Raw genomic sequence first — 22140 nt, 5'->3', positions numbered from 1 at the left:
AAAAAATTCTATCCCTCCCTCTCCCTCTCTCCTTTCCTGGTTTTTTTTTAAGAAAAAAAAAACAATTATGGAGAAGCAGATGTTGTCCTAGCAGTTAAGACATTGGCTAAAATGTACACAGTACGTATCAGAGTTCCTGGTTCTATTCCTGGCTCCAGCTCCCAGTTGAAGCCTGCCTGCCAATGCAGACCCTGGGAGATAGTAGTTGATGACACAAGTAACTGTCTCTGCCACCCACATGGGAGACCTGGATTGAGTTCTTGGCTTCTGTCTTTGACCAATTCCCAACCATTGCTGGCTTAAGGAGTGAACCAAGAGATGGAGAAAATTCTCTTCTTGTCTTCTCTCCTGTCCTTGCCTCCCCTTCTCTTTCTTCCCCTCCCCTCGCCTCTCCCCTCCTCTCTTCTCTTCTTCCCTACCCTGCCACGCCCCCATCCCTTTCTGTCTCTTGAATACATCTTTAAAACTATTTAAGAAAGAAGACTTATGGAAACACTGGTAAGTGCAAGGCATTATGCTTTGAGTTTTACTCAGATTATTTCATTCAACAATTTTAAGATTTTTAAAATTTATTTTTATTTATTTTAAAGAGTTATAGAGAGAGGAGGGGGAGGGATTAGGGAGGGGAGAGAGAGAGAGAGACAGACAGAGAGAAAGAGAGAAAGAAATCTATCTTCCATCCACTGTTTCACTCCCAAAAGGCCACAACAGCCAGGACTGGGCCAGGCTCAAGTCTCTTCTGGGTCTCCAATGTGGGCGCAGGGGCCCAAGCACGTGGGCCATCTTCCACTGCTTGCCCAGTCACATTAGCAGGGAGCTGAATAGGAAGTGGAGCAGCTGAGTCTCAAACTGACATGCCTATCGGATGCTGGCATCACAGGCACAGGCTTAACCTGCTATGTCACAATGCTAGCCCCTCATTCAATTATGAACTCTGAAGAGTTAAAACAAAAGTGTTGCATGCAACAATTTATAATGCATTTACATTGTGCGCTAAGTATTTTATAGGTATTATTTTATTATCGTGACAACTAGATGAGGTAGGTGCCATTATCATTTTAATTTTACAAATGACATAAAAGGATGGCTTAGGAAGGTAACTATTCCATTGGAATCAGGTAGAAAGCAACTGGTACAGTCCAAATTTGAATGCAGACATTCTAGAGACAAATCCATGGTCTTAGATAGTTTCAAACAATTAAATGAAGGCAAATATATCAAGAGTATTTAAAATTAAGGGATTTAATATCACAAAAATTAGAAACTATTTTATAACTGAAGAAATTTAAATACAAATTAAATGCTTCTAATCCTCCATATTAAGAATTGTACTATTTTCAAAGATGTGAAATAATAGCACATGTTTATTTGTCTACATTTTATAATTTTCATTATAAGCATGTAAGAACATTATAAATCCAAATTTAATTCATGCTGATATTTTGTTTTCTTTAGATCTTTAAAAGCAAATTAAGATACTGAACTTTTACTTGGAATTATCTTCCCCTAGAAAACCATTCTCCTCCTTTCTCTTCCTATCATAACTGCAGCCTTGCAGCTATTATATATTCTTTGTCTACCTGTTTTTGCAATTTTATCATGCATGACTTTTGTATATGAATCTTGTATTCAGTGGCCTTGTATAATAATTCTGTATATTTCTCTTGGATTTTCACTGCAGAAAATAAGACTCTAAAAATAATAATTATATTTCTATTTAAAAACACATATTTCAAGGCTGGCGCCGCGGCTCAATAGGCTAATCCTCCACCTAGCGGTGCCGGCACCCAGGTTCTAGTCCCGGTCAGGGCGCCGGATTCTGTCCCGGTTGCCCCTCTTCCAGGCCAGCTCTCTGCTGTGGCCCGGGAAGGCAGTGGAGGATGGCCCAAGTGCTTGGGCCCTGCACCCCATGGGAGACCAGGAGAAGCACCTGGCTCCTGCCTTCGGATCAGCGTGGTGTGCCAGCCGCAGCGCACCAGCTGTGGTGGCCATTGGAGGGTGAACCAACGGCAAAGGAAGACCTTTCTCTCTGTCTCTCTCTCTCACTATCCACTCTACCTGTCAAAACACACACACACACACACACACACACACACACACATTTCTTAATGCTATTTCTCATACGGCCTTGCAAAAACCTTAGGTAGCAAATGTTGAATAGACAGTAGTGGCAGGAATCTTTTACTGTTTGTTTTCATTTAAGGGAAATGTTTTGATGTTTAAACAACAATTTTTGGTTTTAATATGCAGTCCCCAGGTAGTTGAATGGCATTCCCTTCAATTTCTACTTTTCTAGAGAATGTAACTGCAAATAATTATTCAATTGTATCAGATTTTTTCCTTCATTGAGATCATCATGTTTTGCTACTTTAATATGTCAGTCCAGTAAATCAAAGTAACAGTCATTAAAGTATCTTTTTATGTTTTAGGTAAGTTCTGCTCTGTTTTTAATTTTTTCTGGATATTGCTGTATTTTCTATGTACATTACTGAATTCTTGTTGTAAATATTTACTTCGGAGTTTTACACAAATATTGATGAAGGAAATTGACTGATAATCTTTTTTTTTTCCTAGTATCACCTTTGGCTTTGTAATCGAAGATCTGCCAAACTCTTGGCAGAAAAGGGAACTACAATGGCAAGGAAAGAACAAAGTTCTGAGAAGCTACATTAATCACTGGCATTGACATATATGGTCAAAGTAATATTTTTGTTTGGTTTTGTTTTTAAATAGATGGTGGTTTTACATGCTCAAATGCTAACTACCTGTCAATTTTTTTTTCTACCCTTGTCTCTTCCCAACACTCTCACCTTAAAAAACCCCAGATCCTCACTAACAGAAAACTTCCCTGCTATGCCAATATATCTTAATGAGTTTTGCTTATGAGACTTTACATTAAACAGAAGTCAATGAGGCTGTACTTTGGGAATGTGGCAGAGGTGGCAACCTCAGCTTTGTGAGACAGTAGGTAGAAATAAGGGACAGGTAAAAGGAAACAATCAGAAACAAGTTAACATAAAAAAGATTTTTTTACTACCTAAACAGAAGCAATGAGGAGAGGCTAAAAGGTAGTAATCAAGGTTGTATATCAGAAGCTGGGCTGATTCTGTCAGTCAAGAAGAAAAGTGAATCTTAGAAACACAGTGCTGCGGCTGGTGCTGTGGTGCAGTAGGTTAATACTCCTCCTGCAGCATAGGCATTCCATGTGGGCCCCAGATCGAGTCCCATCTGCCCCTCTTCCAATCCAGCTCTTTGCAATGGCCTGGGAAAGCACCCATATGAGAGACTGGGAAAAAGCACCTGGCTCCTGGCTTTGGATTGATGCAGCTCCAGACCGACTTCCATAGTGCCTTTACCAGTTTGCATTCCCACCAACAGTGAGTTAGTGTCCCTATTTCCCCACATCCTCGCCAGCTTCTGTTGTTGGTAGATTTCTGTATGTAAGCCATTCTAATTGGGGTGAGGGGAAACATCATTGTGGTTTTGATTTGCATTTCCCTGATTGCTAGTGATCCTGAACATTTTTTTCATGTGTCTGTTGGCCATTTGGATTTCCTCTTTTGAAAAATGTCTATTGAGGTCATTGGCCCATCTCATAAGTGGGTTGTTTGTTTTGATGTTGTGGAGTTTCTTAATCTCTTTTTAGATTCTGCTTATTAATCGTTTATCTGTTTCATAGTTTGCAATTTTTTTCTCATTCTGTTGGTTGCCTCCTCACTTTCCTGACTGTTTCTTTTGAGAGTACAGAAACTTCACAATTTGATGCAATCCCAATAGTTAATTTTGGCTTTGACTGCCTTTGCTTCCAGGGTTTTTTCCAAGAAGTCTTTGCCTGTGCCGATATCTTGCAGGGTTCCTCCAATGTTCTCTGATAATTTTAAGATGTCGGGTCATAGATTTACATCTTCAATCCATGTTGAGTGGGTTTTGTGGAAGGTGTAAGGTAGGGGTCTTGCTTCATGCTTCTGCATGTGGAAACCGAGTTTTCCCAGCACCATTTGTTGAATAGACTGTCCTTGCTCCAGGAATTGGTTTTAGAACCTTGATTAAATATAAGTTGGATGTAGATGTTTGGATTGATTTCTGGTGTTTCTATTCTGTTCCATTGGTCTATCCATTTGTTTCTGTACCAGTACCATGCTGTTTTGATTACAAATGCCCTGTAAATGTCCTGAAATCTGGTGTTGTGATGCCTCCGGCTTTGTTTTTGTTGTACATGATTGCTTTAGCTATTCGAAGTCTCCTGTACCTCCATATGAATTTTAGCATCATTTTTTCCAGATCTTCAAATAATGTCTTTGGTATCTTTTTTTTTCATTTTCAATTCTCTTTATATACAGAAGATCAGTTTAGCATACATTAAGTAAAGATTTAAACAGTTTGCTCCCACACAGAAACATAAAGTGAAAAATACTGTTTGAGTACTAGTTATAGCATTAAATCTCAATGTACAGCACACTAAGGACAAAGATCCTACATGAGGAGTAAGTGCACAGTGACTCCTGTTGTTGACTTAACAAACTGACACTCTTGTTTATGGCATCAATAATCACCCTAGGCTCTTGTCATGAGCTGCCAAGGCTTTGGAAGCCCCCTGAGTTCACTGACTCTGATCATATTTAGACAAGGCCATGGTCACAGTGTAAGTTCTCTCCTCCCTTCAGAGAAAGGTACCTCCTTCTTTGATGACCCATTCTTTCTACTGGGATATAGCATTGAATCTATAAATTCCTTTGGGGAGAATGGACATTTTGATAATATTGATTCTTCCAATCCATGAGCATGGAAGACTTTTCCTGAGTTGCTAATTTCCAGCTTCATTCCACTGTGTTCTGAGAAGCTGCAATATGATTTCGATTCTTTTGAATTTTCTGAGACTTGCTTTATGGCTTAGTTGTGGTAAATCCTAGAGTAGGTTCCATGTACTGAGGAGAAGAATGTAAATTCTTTAAGTGTAGGATGAAAAGGTTTGTAGATATCTGTTAGATCTATTTGGGGCTATAGTGTTGATTAAATCTGCTGTCCCCTTGTTGATCTTCTGTCCGGTTGATCTGTCTATTTTTGAGAGTGGAGTATTGAAGTCCCCCAGTACTATTGTATTGGATTCCAAGTCCCCCTTTAAGACCCTTAACATATCTTTTAAATAAACCGGTGTCCTGTAATTAGGTGTATATACATTTATAATAGTTACATCTTCCTGTTGAATTGATCCCTTAATCATTATATAGTGCCCCTCTTTGTCTCTCTTAACAGTTTCTGTTAAAATTTATTTTGCCCGACATTAAGATGGCTATGCCAGCTCATCTTTCATTTCTGTTGGCATGGAATATCTTTTTCCAACCTTTCACTTTCAGTCTGCATGCATCTTTGTTGGAAAGATGTGTTTCTTGTAAGCAGCAAATAGATGGGCTTCATTTTTTAATCCATTCAGCCAGTCTGTGTCTTTTAACTGGATAGTTGAGGCCATTAACATTCCATGTGACAATTGATAAGTAGTAACTTTGCCCTGCCATTTTCCCAAAGATATTTCGAGTATATGCTTTGAACTTCCTGTGATCTTTTACTGGGAGTTTTTCTTCCTTTACCTTTTTTCATACTGATGTCCATGTTTCTGTGTGTAACATATCTTTAAGCATCTTTTGCAGGGCTGGACGAGTGGCGACAAATTCTTTCAACTTTTGTTTGCTATGAAAGGTCTTTATTTCACCTTCATTCACAAATGAGAGCTTTGCAGGATATAATATTCTGGGCTGGCAGTTTTTCCCTGTGAATATCTGGGCTATATCTCACCATTCCCTCCTAGCCTGTAGGGTTTCTGATGAGAAGTCTGCTATGAGTCTAATTGGAGATCCTGAGCGTAATCTGACGTTTCTCTCTTGCACATTTTAGAATCTTTCTTTATGTTTCACTGTGGTGAGTTTGATTACAACGTGTCATGGTGAAGATCTCTTTTGGTCATGTTTATTAGGGGTTCTATGTGCTTCCTGTACTTGGATGTCTCTGTCCTTCTGCAAACCCGGGAAGTTTTCTGCTACTATCTCACTGAAAAGGCCTTCTAATCCTTTCTCTCTCTCCATGCCTTCAGGAACTCCTATAACCCGAATGTTGGATTTCTTAATAGTATCCTGTAGATTCTCAACAATATTTTTTAGATTTCTAATTTCCTCTTCTTTTTTTTGGTTTGACTGTATACTTTTCTGTGCTCTGTCTTCTAAGTCCAATATTCTCTCTTCTACCTCTCTGATTCTGTTTTTAAGGCTCTCAAATGCATTTGTCATTTGATCTATTGAATTCTTCATTTCATTTTGATTTTCTTCATTATCACAATTTCATGTTCTACTATGTTCCTCATTTCATTTTGATTCCTCCTTAAGATTTCATTTTCACAGGAGAGATTTTACTGTCATGTACTCCATGAATTTCTGTAGTTCATGAATTTATTTTTGATAACTTCTAAATGTTCTTATCATAAATTTTTTGAAATCTGTATCTTGCATTTATTCTATCTCATCATCTTCATAATCTTCTATTGGAGTGTTATGTTCATTTGGGAGCATCATAATGTCTTCCTTGTTCTTGTTTCTTCTGTTTCTGCATTTGTTGCTTGGCACTGTTGAGCTGTTCTTTGGTTTCTTCTTTTTTTCTTGCTGTGGTGGCTTTTCTCGTTATACTATGACTCTAGATCAGGTGGACTGTCTGCTTTTGATGGAGCCTTAGAGCCTTGAGATGGGTGTGGCCAGAGAGCTCTGTTTGGTTCTTCAGGGTTAAGGTTGTGCCAAAGGTAACACACCCAGGTTTGGTGTGGTGAATCTACTCTCTCCCTCTCTCTTTTTTTTATTCAGAAAGGAAGTAATTCCACACAGCTGAGCTATTCTCCTTGAAGGCAGTCAGTGAGCCCTGGCCCCTGTGGCTATAATATTTGTCTGCTTTGTCCCAAGGACCAAAGGATCTGTGCAGTCCTCAGTGTAAGCTCAGATTCCCCTGCAATCTCCCACTGGGTTGCCAAGGTTACCAAGATTGTGGTGTCTCCCACTGAGAGGATGTCTCAGGCACTCCGTATTTTCTCCCACACTCCCTCCATTTTATTTCACAGTCCCAGTTCATAAGCTCCACACATTCACTAGGTCTTAACCTCCTGTTATTTCTCCCCACCAGAGTCAGGATTTTCTGCTTGGTTGAGGGCGGGCACAGCCCTGAGCTGGTGTAGCTGTTATATGTGTCCAAAATGGTGCCTGCTCTGTGTCTTGCTCACCTGTGTAAGGTGAGTGGAGAGAGAGAATCGTGTCCATACCAGTCACTTTTATTTATTTTTTCTCTCCTCTAGTTAGCCTGGTGAACTTTCCCTCACAGGCCTTCAAGCCTTGTTCCCTCTAAACTCTTCCTGCCACTTTCGCCTCACTTCCCTTTCCACTGTTGGTGTGTAGACTCAGCGGCTGGGGTCCTGAGTCATTGGTGCCCATGCCCTCCATGTAGGTCCACCGTGTCCCACTAGTTCTGGAAGAGTTTCTGCTGCAGTTTTTCCCTAACTCTTCCCTGAAACTACAGTATCTCCACTTTTATTAAAATATCTTTTCCCAGACTATTAGTGTGCTTCCTCCCTATTCCCCCATCTTGGTGCCACCTCCTTCAATACTCTTTAAGCATGATTGTCACGATATACAATGCTTGTCTTTACTTCATGTGGGAGACACTTTAGAAAAAGTGTTAGAAATCATGATGCCACTTTTTTATTTAGTGATAAACCATAAAGATTTCTGAAAATAACAATATTTATATTAATCGTAAAAGTCACAACAACACCGAGTTTAAAGTGTTTATTTATTTATTTATTTATTTTGACAGGCAGAGTGGACAGTGAGAGAGAGAGAGTGAGAGAGAAAGGTCTTCCTTTGCCATTGGTTCACCCCACAGTGGCCGCTGCAGCCGGCCCAGTGCGCTGATCCGAAGCCAGGAGCCAGGTGCTTTTCCTGGTCTCCCATGCGGGTGCAGGGCCCAAGGACTTGGGCCATCCTCCACTGTACTTCTGGGCCACAGCAGAGAGCTGGACAGGAAGAGGAGCGACTGGGACAGAATCCGGTGCCTTGAATGGGACTAGAACCCGGTGTGCCGGCACCGCAGGGAGAGAATTAGCCTATTCAGCTGTGGTGCTGGCCAAGTTTAAGGTTTTTCACATGCTTTTCATAAAACGTTTTTCTCACAACCCCCACAATAATAAAAGCAGGGAAAGAATTATTAATCCAGCTTTATAAGCAGAAATTAAAGATCATAATGTTCACATTTGGGGGAATATAAGTGAGTGTTCCCAAGGAATCAGAGGCAAATCTGATAAAGAATACTTTTCTTGATTTTCCCCAAGAGAAAAGGGACAAGATCTTGGGAAAACATTGAAACTCTGTAGCCTCAATATCTACATTATAAAGCAGCTAAATTAAAGGACAGAGGGAGAGAAGAAGACAATAGATTTCACCAGAGGAAAGAATCAGCATGGGTAAAATGGGACCTGGGCATCCCACCAACTTATACACAGTAAGATAGCCACAAGGCCCATATTCAGAAGGTTGAAAGTTCTCTTCTACTGAGACCCCTGAAAAGGCATTAAGAAGAAAGCAGCATAGTGGAGCACAAAATCACAGGCATCCACATCAAACCAAATTCAATTCTAAGATAGTTCCAGCTCTCCTACTTAGGAGTTATGTGACAATAATTAAAAAATATTTAATTAATAATTATGTTTAAAAGAAAAAATATATATATAGTGTATTCAGCATGTTTTAATGTTTATACATTATGAAATAGCTACATTGAGCTAAACAACATGGATAACATAATTTGTGGAGAAAACTGAAAACCTACTCTCAGCAATTTTAAAGAAGAAAATTGCATACGTTTATTATCTATGGAGAATATTGAATAACAGATCTCTTGAACAGTGAAATAGAGGTCATCCATCCACAGGTTTACTCCCCAAATGGCTGCAACTGTTAGAGCTGGGCCAATCTGAAGCCAGGAGCCAGAAGCTTCTTCTGGGTCTTCTACATGGGTGCTGAGGCCCAAGCACCTGGGCCATCATTTACAGCTTTCTCAGGCCATCATTAGGAATCTGGATTGGAAGTGGGGTATCTGGGATTCACATCATCGCCCCTAAGAGATGCCAGCACCACAAGTGGATGTTAAACCTACTACATGACAACACTCATATCCCTCACTATATGTAAAAATCAACTCAAAATAGATAAAAGACTTAAGCTTAATTCTTGAAGTTGTGGGTGAGGGAAAAAAAAAGAAAAAAAAACATAGGGGAGATTATTTAGTGAACTTTTCAGGCCGGGGACATGATTTTTTGGATCTGATCCTCCAAGCATAGGCAATAAAAGCAAAAATACAAATAAGATATTCCAAGCTGAAGTTTCTGTATAGCAAAGGAAACAATCAACAGAGTGAAGAGATACCATGCAGAATGGGAGAAAATACTTTGAAACCATATAGCTGATAAGTGATCAATATTCAAAACTTATTTTAAAAATCAGATCAATAAAAAACAAACAAATAACCTAATTTAAAATGAGCAATTGGGTCCGCCATTGTAGCACAGCAGGTTAAGCCACTGCTTGCAATGCTGGGTCCCATATAAGAGTTCAAGTCCTGGCTACTCCACTTCTGATCCAGCTTCTGCTAATCTGCCTGGAAAGGCAGCATAAGATAGTCCAAGTACTTGGGCCTATGCCACCATTGTAGGAGACCAGGATTGAGTTCCTGGTTCCTGGCTGTTGCAGCCATTCAGAGGGTGAACCAGCATGGCTGTTAGAATGGGTACTATCACAAAGACACAAAATATCAACTGTCTTCCAGAATATGTGGTGTAAAGAGAACCTAGAACACTATTGATAAAATGTAAATTAACATGACTATATATAAAAAGGTATAGAGGTTCTTCAAAAGGTTAAACATAGAATGACACTATTGGCTATATAATCAAAATAAATGAAATCTGTACGGTGAAGGAACAGCTGCACTCCCATGTTCATTGCAGCACCATCCACAACAACCCAGATATGGAATCAAACTAGGTGTCTAGCAACAGACAAATGGATAAAGAAAATATAGTATTTACAGTAGAACACTATTCAGTCATAAGTAATGAAATTCTATCAGATGTGGTAATATGAGAAGAACAGAAGCACTTGTGTTAAATTAAATAAGTCAGGCACAGAAAAGCAAATACATTCTCTCTCTCTCTCACTGTCTATTCTGCCTGTCAAAAAAAAAAAAAGCAAATACAGTCTCATTGAAGTTTAGAGTACATTATCAGTTACCAAAGGCTGGTAATATCAATTACCAGAGGTTGGGAAGGGAGGTTGGAGAAAGGAGGGTTAATCAGTTGAGGAGTATAGTTGGGTAGGAAGAATAACTCCTCATGGTCTTCTGTGAACAGAGAAAGATAACTATGGTTGGTCACAATTAATTTTGTATATGAAAATAACTAATAGAGGATTTTGAAATGTCCCCAATACAAAGCAATAATAAATGTTTGTGCTGATGACCTTAGCGATTACCCAAATATAATCATGATGCATCATTTACAAGTATTGAAATAACTTAAGCATATACAAGTATGACACTATATATTTTAATCAAAAATTATTTTAAATATATATAGAGAAAGATCAGTCTCCCATCCACTAGATCATTCCTCAAATAACCACAACAACAAGGTCTGGGCTGGCCAAAGGCCAGGAGCTTGGAACTTACTCCAAGTCTCCCACATGGGTGGCAGAAACCCAACTACTTGAGTCATCACTTGCTGCTTCACTGGGTGCACTTTAGCAGGAAGCTGAAAATGGGAAGAGCCAGAACACAGCCTCAGACACTTCAATATGGGATGTGGGCATTGCATGGCGCATCTTAACCACTGTGCTCACCTCTCATCTCCCCACATTGTCATCTTGGAATATCAATATATGGTACTAAGCTGCTCTCATGGAAGATGATACAGCCCCAATAAAACAAACTACCGTAAATGAAAGTAAATTAAGAGCCTGCTTGTCAACTGATTGGTTTAACTGTCTTCCACTTTAACAGTATTTCCTATATTTACAGAATAAGCTGTGCCAGAAACATGCTCTTTGTTAAAGTTCTTTCAATTCAACAGTCTTTTTATAAGTGATTTACATTTTCTTCTTAATTTATGATTGTCACTATAAATTCCAGTTTAGATTACTTTAACATTTTTCTGCCATCCTATGTCAATTTCCTGCTTGACTAATAAATTCATTAATGAACTAAATATTGTGGTGGGCCCAAACAGGGCTGCTACATACAGTTATACAGAGTGTGCTTGTATAAGGATTCCCCATTTTGAGTTAAGAGTGGCCCAATGGAAGGTGTGTTTTCCTAACTCATTCAAAGGAGCTAACTAGAGCCCCAACATTGGGACACCAAAACAGATTAGACAATGCCCTTACCTTTAAGGAAATCAAAATGTAACATAGAAGGCAGACAAATAAAATATAAGATACATGGTCATAAATATCATAAAAGAAAGTACTAGTTGCTATGAGATCACACAAGAAAGGCATCTAACATGGATGATAAGGAAATGTTCTCTGAAGGAGATAACTGAGTCCCAAATAAGTAGGTGTTACAGAAATACTGTTAGATAAGGAAGGGGTTTGTCATCTCCCAGAGAAAGCAAACAATATCAGGAAAAGGACAGAGGAAAAAAATTCTACCACATGTGACAGAAACTACAGCATTGCTGTTAGATAAAATTTGAAGTTAAGAACTAGGATATATGATGAGAAAGGAAAAAGAAGAAATTTAGAACAGATACAAAGGCTCCTGTCACACTGAGGAACTAGGTTTTTCATGAGAAGGGTAATGGGGAGACACTGAGGGAGATAAAACAAGAGAAGATATGAGATTAGATTTGTATTTTATAAAGATTCTGACATGAGGCTGCAGGAGTACTGTATCTAGAATTTTCATATAACATCATTAGAGGTATTTCAGAGAATTACATGTGTTATGTAATCTACCTAATTTGGATCTTCAAACATGATAAAAAATAAAATCCTTAGAAATATTCCTATGACTCTGTTAGGCATAGATGCCAACTAGGAAGACATTCCTATAAGTGACGCACATCTCTTTCCTGAATGATTTTTATAAAGCTCAAACCTGTTTCATATAATAAAAATGAAAATCAAAACATGAATTTTAATATAATAGGCCATATTCCAACAGATTCCATTTACATTAACCCTGTACACAGTATTATTTATGATAGTGTGAATACACCTGATTTTGATGTTATTAAGGTGACCCAAGCTTGATGGGTGGGAAAGGCAGCTAAGCCTGTGAAAGAATTTACACATTACTTTAAGTATCTATTACTAAGCTCAGCTTTGCATGAAGGGCAATTTGGATCCTGAAGAAACTATAGACTAAATTGAGAATAATGATAGTATTAAACTAACATCCAGCACAAAGGCTTAAATTTCATTCTTAAAGGAATACACACCCAAAAAGGGAGAAATAATATGAATTCTAAAACTCTCTGGAGGTGAGGAAACAAATCCTGTATCACCAATATACAAATGGGCATTCCAACTAATGCTAGTAACATATTTGTGGCTGATGCTCTGGTATAGTGGGTAAAGCCATTGTCTGCAGTGCTGGTTAGATTACCTGCTGCTCTACTTCTGATCCATCTTCCTGCCAATATCCCTGAAGATGGTCCAAGCCCTTGGGCCTCTGCACCAATGTGGGAGACCTGGAAGAAGCTCCTGGCTCCTGGCTTCAGATCAGCCCACCTCCAGCTATTGTGGCCATTTGGGGAATTAACCAGCAGATGGAAGATCTCACCCTCTCTCTGTCTCTCTCTGTCTCTCTCTCTGGCGCTCTCTCTCTCTCTCTCTCTCTCTCTTCTGTAACTCTATCTTTCAGATAAATAAATATTTGAAAAAACTTTTTCACTATGCATAATATAATTTTATTTGAGATGCAAAGAGGTGTGGAGGGGAGACTCCCATTAACTGGTTCACTCCTCAAATGCCTGCAATCACCACAGCTGAGTCAGTCCCAAACAAAGAGCTGGGAACTAAATCCAGGTCTCCCATGTGGGTGACATAACCACTGTCTCCCAAGATCTGCACTAGCAGATTTGAACTCAGATACTCTGATGTGAAATGCAGGAATCTTAAACACTACACTAAATGCTGGTCCTATACATAGTATGAAAAAGCCAGATTTTTTATTCTAAGATGGTGGAATAGGGAGGGAGCTTATTGCTCTAGGCTAGGAGAAGATAATTTAAAAACAGTGGAGTGTACGTGATCTCAGGGAAGAGCTAGAGAGAAAACTGCAGTTGAAACTCCACAGAAGGAAGAGGGATGCTGTGGCTCTACACAGATGATGTGGATGTGCAGCACGAGAACAGACACAGCACAGGACCCCAGCATCTGACAGCCTCATTGTTAGCTTTGGAGAATGAGCTAAGACCAGACTGCAGCAGCCCAAGCCAATGGCAATATGGCTGGGGGGAGGGCCTGGCAGGAGTCTGTCCTGGAGCCCTGTTGGGAACAGGACACCTGCCAGCATAGAGGAGAAAAACGGGGCATGTCTCTGTCTCCCCTTTCCCCTGAGATGGCACCCTGCAACTGGCTGAGAGAGCTTGGGCACCATTTGGATATACATAACAGCTGCCCCAGCTTGTTTCTGTGCCCCCAGCAACCAGCCAAGAGGATATGTCTGAGTCTGGCTGGGAGGACTGACAGGGGGCTGGGCACCCACACAGGACGGTGAGGAGCCCCCAGCCTCAAAAACATCACAGACTATCAGTCTCAAACTGCTCAGGCAGAGCACCCACAGGCAGCTGGCTCTGGGAGAGTGTCTCTCTGTGGATACAAAATTAACACACAATAATCAATAGCCTTTGTATACACAGACAATGCCAGGTCTGAGAAAGAACTTGTAAAGTCAATCCCACGCACAATAGATCAAATAAAATTAAATACATTGGAATAAATTTAACCAAGGATGTCAAGGATCTCTATGATGAAAATTATAACATATGAGAGGAAAAAAAAAAAAAAACAGAAGACACAAAATCTGAAAAATTTACCATGTTCATGGATTGTAAGAATAAATATCATCAAAAATGTCCATACTACTGAAAGCCATTTATAGATTCAATGAGATCCCAATCAAAAGACCAAGGACATTCTTCTCAGATCTAGAAAAAACACAGGAGACCCCAAATAGCTAAAATAATCTTATACAACAAAAACAAAGCCAGAGGCATCACAACACCAGATTTCAAAATGCACCACAGGACACTTATCATCACAACAGCCTGGTAATGGCAAAGAAAAAAAAAAAGTACAGAACAGAATAGAAACTCCAGAAAACAATTCACACATCTACAACCAACTTTACTTTGACAAAGGAGCCAAATTCAATCGCTGAGCACGCACAGTGTCTTCAACAAATAGTGCAGTCCCAAGGAGACAAATACCATATATTCATTCTCCCTGATCTATGATAACTAATAGAGTACCTAAAAGGTAATCTATAGAAGTGAAATTGACACTTTGAGATGTGATGATTTTGAAAAGTCTTTGTCTTGAGTGATGAGGAAGGGTTTTTTTTTATACTATTTTTGAATTATTTTCTTAGTGTAGGGTCAATCTTATGTGTATAAAGTTAATTAAATAAAGATCTTTGTAAATAATAAAAATGGGAACAGGAGAGGGAAGAGGAAGAAGGATAAGAGTTCAGGCCGGAGAGAGGATAATGTGGGAAGAATCTCTATGTTCCTAAATTCATATAAATGAAATGCATGAAGTTTGTATACCTTCAGTAAAAGGCTTCTAGGTTAAAAAAAAACAACTAAAATTAAAAAGTAAATAAATAAATAAAAGCCAGATTTTCATTTGACACCATGAGCTCTTTCTCTTTTCTCCCTACCAATGATGAGAGTACAATAACAGGACCATGAGTGTCAAAGGGGCATGAGGAAAAAGGAAAATGAGTGTCACTCACTCAATACATATTTTCAAATCTGACTGTAAGCCATGCACTATTCTAGGAGCCTTCATAAGTAATGTTTCACTTAATAGAAATGCTATTACCTCTGTCGCTCCCCCTCTTCATGGAGGAACGACACTAAACCTGCCTAGGCTTCATATCCGAGTCACGGCACCATTATGTTGCGCCCCGTCTTCATGGAGGAACGACACAGGACCCTGCGCTGTTCTTTCGTCTGCTCGGCCCTCCCCGGGTTTGCTGCTGGTTCTTCCCGGGTTGGCTACTGACCCTTCCACCTCCGTGGAAGGGCGGTTCCCCCTGGCCACTTTCCCCACTTCTGCAGGGGAGCGGCACACCGCCGGCCGGCTCTCTTGGGGGCTGCACAGGTGTTATTCGGATAGATGTTCCCCTTAGATGTTCCTGGTGCATGCCGTCTCTCTCCTCCTTTATAGTCCTCCTCCGCCAATCCCAACTCGGCTGCCCACACGCCGAGTACGCTGCTCTCCTCCAATCAGGAGCAGGATCAGCTCCTGGAGGTCATCACTCAAGTTGGCAAGAGGCAGCTGCGTAGAAGCTGTTTTCTCCTCTCCCAGCACCATATTGTGGGAGAGCAGATGCATAGAATAAGTCTTAATTCCAGTAACTCAGTCCAGTCCGGGTTGCTCCCCACATACCTCTATCTTGTAAATATTGTAACTGAGACAAGTAGTGTTAAGACTTGGTAGAGAGCCTACAAATAGATTCCATTATAAAAAAGACTAAAAAAAAGACTCAAATTTAATTTTTAAAAGACAACCATAACCACTGAGAACTGCTGCTACCTTTCTTAACCACCTAACATTGACTGAAATTAAAGCATGTTAATATTTCTCTATCACACTGTTCCTTTTGATTTTTTAATTAAAAATGTTTATTTTAATTTCATTTGAAACGCAAAGAGACAGTTGTTGAGGAATCTTACATCTGTAGGTTCACTTCCCAAATGTCTACAACAGCCATGGCTGGGTCATGCCAAAGCTAAGAGCCTGGGGCCATCATCTGGTCCTCCCATGGTATTTTTGAGCGGAAAAGCAGACTGCAAGAAGATGAGCTGGAATTCAAATCAGGCACTCTGATATTGGATGCAGGCATGCCAAAGGGTGACTTAACCACTGAGCCAAATGCCAGCCACTGCTCCTGTTTCAATGATCTACCTACTTTACTGTTGTGCACTGAGTCATTTTCTTTGTTCATTCCATTCATTCACTTACATTACAGATATATACTTGGTTCCTATCATATGCTAAGCTAAGTGCCATTGACTAAAGTATAATGAAATTTCATCCCGCTATCAACAGACTCATAATTTGTAAGTGAAGCCTGATGACTAAATAGATAATTGGCACATAGTTTGGAAAGTTTTGTGATATAAAGATGTTCAGGGGAGCTGTGTAACAGTCAGGTTACATACATTCATTCAGAGGCCAAAATATCTGAAGAAATCCAGGGCCTTCCTTACCAAAAAAAAAAAAAAAATCTTAAGATGTCACACACTTTACAAGTAGGCTTCCTTCATCACAATCTTTCCAAAGGTCATTTTCCCTCAAGACCTCAAACAACATTCACCAGGGCCAGTGCAATGGCACAGTGGGTTAAGTCTTTGCCTGTGGCACCAGCATCCCATATGGGCAGATGTTAGAGTCCCAGATGTTCCACTTCCAATCCAGCTACCTGCCAATGTGCCTGGAAATGCAGTGGAAAATGACCCAAGTGTGATGACCCAAGTTCTTGGGCCCCTTGCACTCATGTGGGAGACCTGGAAGAAGCACTTGGCTCCTGCCTCCTGATTGGCTCAGCTATGGCCGTTGCAGCCATGTGGGGATTGAACCAATAGATGGAAGACATGTCTCTCTCTCTCTCTCTCTCTCTCTCTGTAACTTTGCCTCTCAAATAAATACATCTTAAAAAAAATGCACCGAGTATGCTGAGTACCTACTATGTGCTAAACATTGTACTAGGCAGTAAAATCACAAAGCTGAATTAGAAATGTTACCCCGCATTCATGAGTTTGAGATGTGATAATAGAATATTTGAAAATGTTGTTAAATTTTATAAAACAATATCAGTAAACAACTAGACTTTTGTATACATTTTGTTGTATAATTTAAAACAAATCTCTTCACATTTCTATCCATGGTTTCTTCATCTGTGAAATGAAAATGATAATATTTGTATTACTCATTTCACAAAATTGTTTTCAAGATCATATAACATAATTAATGTACATGTGCCTTGAGAACAAATGGCTGTGAAACTATGTGAATTTTGTTGGTTATCACTATGATTAAAAGAAGGATCTGGTTTAATTAAAAATATGAATCATAATATATTTTAAAATAAATGCAATTGTATTACATTCTAATACTTGCAAGAACTAAAAATAGGCCAACAAACTACCATTTAGAAGAAGCATTTGGAGACTCATTTTAAAGCACAGATAAAAAGTATTTATGTTGATTTCTATAAGTATATCTTTTGAAACTTCTCAAAAGCCATCAGATCACTAGAGTTATAAACAATCCCTAGTACAAATAGGTTCTTGCATTTTTTTTTTTTGCTTTACTGAGGATAAGTGTACAGAAAAAAACGAACATTTGCTCAAATGATTTAAATTGTCATATTAGTTGGAACTATATTATGGGTTTCTAATTTGTTCAAAGATTTATTTCTTTAATTTTTGAAAAACAGAGTTCCACAGATGAAGGGAGAGAAAGAGAGAAAGAGAGAGAGAGAAAGATATCTTTCATCTACTAGTTCACTCTACAAAAGATCACAATAGCTGGGGCTGGGTCAAGGCAAAGTTAGGAGACTGGAACCCCATCCAGGTCACCCACATGAATGGCAGTGACCCAAGTACTTGAGCTATTTTCTACTTCCTTCCAAGCCACACCAACAGGGAGCTGGATCAGATGTGGAACAGACAGGAACTGACTTAAAAAGGAAGCTGTAGTCACAGGGAGCAGCCTAATCTGCTGCACCAAAATACTAGCCCTGGGTTTCTAATATTTTGAAATTGGAGGACGAAAATGATATGCTACAGCAAAAAGGAAACAGAATTTGAAATGAGAATACCAAACTTGACTCATGGAAATAACATCTGATAACTATATGATCTTGGGTAGTCCCTTAAATGATATAGCTATCGAATCTTTAAAATATGGAAAATAATCATACACACCATGAGAAATAGAGACAATAGTTTGAAATACCTTCCTTCTACTCTGTAAAACAATTTAAAGAGGTTAACTAAAATTAATGTCACCATTTTAGCATGTGCAAGTATGAGGATACTTGGAAAACTAAATAAAACTATAATTTTATTTTGATGTAAAACATCTGAAATCAATGCATAGCTTTTCATGATAAACATTCCATTAATTTATTGAAAACTTCCTTTATGCATATATTTCAAAAAAATTTTGTAACAAACATCACAAGGCTATTTCCCATAAATTTTCTGAACTACCCTCCTATTTTAATTCAATTACTTACTACATGATACTCAAAGGACTTAGTTATTTTCTTTAATACATATGAAAGCTAAGAAGCATAAGACCAAGAAAAAACATAAAACTAAGAATTAGAAAATATGAATTCTAGTATTATTTTCACTGCTAATGACTTTGAAGCCATGCACGATTACTTGCCTTTTTTATGACTTAGGATCTTTTATTGAAAATTGAGTAACACTCCACCTAGATCACTATAAAGCATCAAAAACACAATATGGAAAGTAGTAACTCCAGTTTCTTCAAAACCAGCACAAGCCAAATAAATAGTCCAACAGGAATTCACCAATTCACAGGAGATAACACTAAAACTATTTGAGGCAAAACTGAGCTTTGCATACTATGGGGCTAAAATGGAAAGCAGTGAGCAAAGCTCAGAATGCTAGAGTAGCTTGAGAAGTAATATTGTTTTTGTTCTGTTTGATTTTTAACACGAGCACTGTTTAAAAATACATCTGGAATGTTGCCATATAAAATCCCGCTCACTCTAAGAAATTGAACACAAAGTTCAACCTACTACTACTCCCTTGACAATTTGATGTCTAATATTGAAGAAAACTGATCTGATGTATCTGCTAATGCCTCACTTTTTATTCTAATGATCATTAGGAGGCCATGACGACACGCTCCTACCTATTAACATAACTATCTTCTCTGGTTAAGGCTGTTGTGTCATTAGGCATTAAAGCCAGAACCAAAAGGTTTTCAAGAGTCTACGAAAATGTTTTGAGTTTCAGCTAAAAATCAATCAAACGGGGGCCAGTGTCGTGGCCTAACAGGTTAAGCTGCCACCTGTGATGCCAGCATCTCAAATGGACGTTAATCTGAGTCCTAGTTGCTCTGCTTCAAATCTAGTTCCCTGCTAGAGCGCCTGGGAAAGCAGTGGAAGATGGCCAAGTACTTGGGTCCCAGCACCTACATGGGAGACCAAGATGAAGCTCCGGGCTCCTGGCTTCAGCCTAGGCCAGTCCTGGCCATTAAGGCCATTTTGAGAATGAAACAGTATATGGAAGAGCTATATATTTCCCTCTCTCTAATTCTTCTTTTCAAATAAATAAAATACATCTAAAAATTAAATTCCTGAAAAAAAAAACAAAATTAATATGCATGAATTAGATGGCTACAAAAATACCAACTACTAATTAAAATTCAACTAAATCCTTTTTAGCAATATCAATTCATTTGATTTGTGAGGTCAGTACATTTTAATGTTTTGGTAAAGGGAGAAGGTAGCAGGTAATAAGTAAGAAGCCTAGGGCTTTTGAAATTTTTTAAGGATCATTTTATTTTTCATTTACATTTTAAAATAAATAGGGCTAAATAAGCTAATCCTCCACCTGTGGCGCCGGCACCCCAGGTTCTAGTCCCAGTTGGGGTGCCAGATTCTGTGCGGTTGCCCCTCTTCCAGGCCAGCTCTCTGCTGTGGCCCAGGAGTGCAGTGGAGGATGGCCCAAGTGCTTGGGCCCTACACCCGCAAGGGAGACCAGGAGAAACACCTGGCTCCTCGCTACAGATCAGCGCCGTGCACCGGCCGCAGCGTGCCAGCCACAGCGACTATCGGAGGGTGAACCAATGGAAAAAGGAAGACCTTTCTCTCTGTCTCTCTCTCTCACTGTCAACTCTATCAAAAAAATAAAATAAAATAAATAAATAAATAGAAGAAGTTTCATGTATTTCATAGATAAAGGGTGGGCATTGTAGCGTAATGCATTAAGCTGCAACTTGGGATGTATGCATTCGATGTTAAACTTGGTTCTAGTCTTGGCTACTCTACCTCTGATTCAGCATCCTGCTCTTGTACCTGGTAAGGCAGAGGATGATGGCCCAATTACTTGTATTCCTTCCACCAACATGAGAGATCCATATGAAAACCCAGGATCCTGGTCTTAGCCTGGCCTTCCTCAGCTGTTGCAGGAATCTGAAAATGAGCCATCATGGTAGCGCTCTCTCTCTTGCTCTCTCTCTCTGCCTTTCAAATAAATAATCTTTTTAAAAAAGTCTTATTAAGGCCCTTCTCTTAAGTGGGTTGTTGGTTTTGTTTTTGTGGAGTTTCTTGATCTCTTTGTAGATTCTGGTTATTAACCCTTTATCTGTTGCATAGTTTGCAAATATTTTTTCCCATTCTGTCGGTTGTCTCTTCACTCTCCTGACTGTTTCTTTTGCAGTACAGAAACTTCTCAATTTGATGCAATCCCAATAGTTGATTTTGGCTTTGACTGCCTGTGCCTCCCGGGTCTTTTCCAGAAATTCTTTGCCTGTGCCAATATCTTGAAGGGTTTCTCCAATGTTCTCTAGTAACTTGATGGTGTCAGGTTGTAGATTTAGGTCTTTAATCCATGTTGAGTGGATTTTTGTGTAAGGTGTAAGGTAGGGGTCTTGCTTCATGATTCTGCACGTGGAAATCCAATTTTCCCAGCACCATTTATTGAATAAACTGTCCTTGCTCCAGGAATTAGTTTTAGATCCTTGCTCAAATATAAGTTGGCTGTAGATGTTTGGGTTGATTTCTGGTGTTTCAATTCTGTTCCATTGGTCTATCCATCTGTTTCTGTACCTGTCTCTGGCCTTCTTTTCAACTTTACCCTGGAATTTGAATACCCTGCTTAGAATTTCCTTCTTTTCAATTTTCAATTTTTTTGTTTGCCACACTTAAAAACATTTAAAATTTCTTTCTTTTAATAATAATAATTATTGTGGTGCAATGTGAAATTTCAATACATGCATTGAATATAATATAGATTGATCATATCAAATTGCTATAATTAATCTTTCCCTCTCTTTCTCATTAGTTTATGAAAGGATACTTGAAGCTCCTCTCTTCTATTTGCTCAGAAAATATATATAGTATGTTATTGTGAACTATATTTACATATACACACATAAATAACTATATACATATATATTTATGTAGTTATATATATGCATGTAGTTATATATAACATATAGAACTATATATTTATATATTATATATAGCATATATAACTATATAAATTTTATAACTATAAAATAGTTATATATATAACTAGAAGTTATAACTATATATAACTATATAAATATATATAACTATATATATAACTCCTATAGTTATATATATACTATATATAGTGTGTATATATATAATTACTATATATAACTCCTATAGTTATATATATAACTATTATATATAACTATATCACATATAAACTATATATAATATAGTTATATATGTTGTATATGTGTTATAACATATGTTATATATGTTTATTTTATATATAAATATATTATATTTATATAGTTATATATGTTATATATGTATGTAGTTATATATGACATATATACAGAAATATAGAAGTTATATATATGTATATGTATGTTATATATACATTTGTGTGTATGATATGTAACATTTTAGGAACTTATTACTTCTATCTGACTGCAAGTTGGTACCCATTGTCTAGCCTTCTAATATCCCTTCCACTCCTCTAAAGCTGTAGTAATTAATATCCCATGTTCAGGTAGACATTCTTTAGCTTCTATATATGAGGTCCATATGTTTTATTTTTCTTTCTGTTTCTCACTATTTCAC

At 38.4% G+C, this 22140-nt stretch overlaps 1 long non-coding RNA gene across 1 annotated transcript; it reads right to left on the bottom strand.

The window, feature by feature from the left end:
• Window positions 1–451: 451 nt before the first annotated feature.
• LOC138850428 (uncharacterized) lies at window positions 452–21602 on the bottom strand. The gene is made up of 3 exons (XR_011390166.1): window positions 21130–21602; window positions 15702–20586; window positions 452–15131 (listed from the first exon to the last, which is right to left on the bottom strand). It is a non-coding gene; the product is annotated as an uncharacterized lncRNA (long non-coding RNA).
• Window positions 21603–22140: the final 538 nt, after the last annotated feature.

Source organism: Oryctolagus cuniculus, chromosome 7 (assembly GCF_964237555.1).
Source record: "Oryctolagus cuniculus chromosome 7, mOryCun1.1, whole genome shotgun sequence".
NCBI classification, from domain to species: Eukaryota; Metazoa; Chordata; class Mammalia; order Lagomorpha; family Leporidae; genus Oryctolagus; species Oryctolagus cuniculus.
The sequence above is the reverse complement of the archived record's forward strand: the minus strand, read 5'-3'. Positions and strand labels throughout refer to the sequence as shown.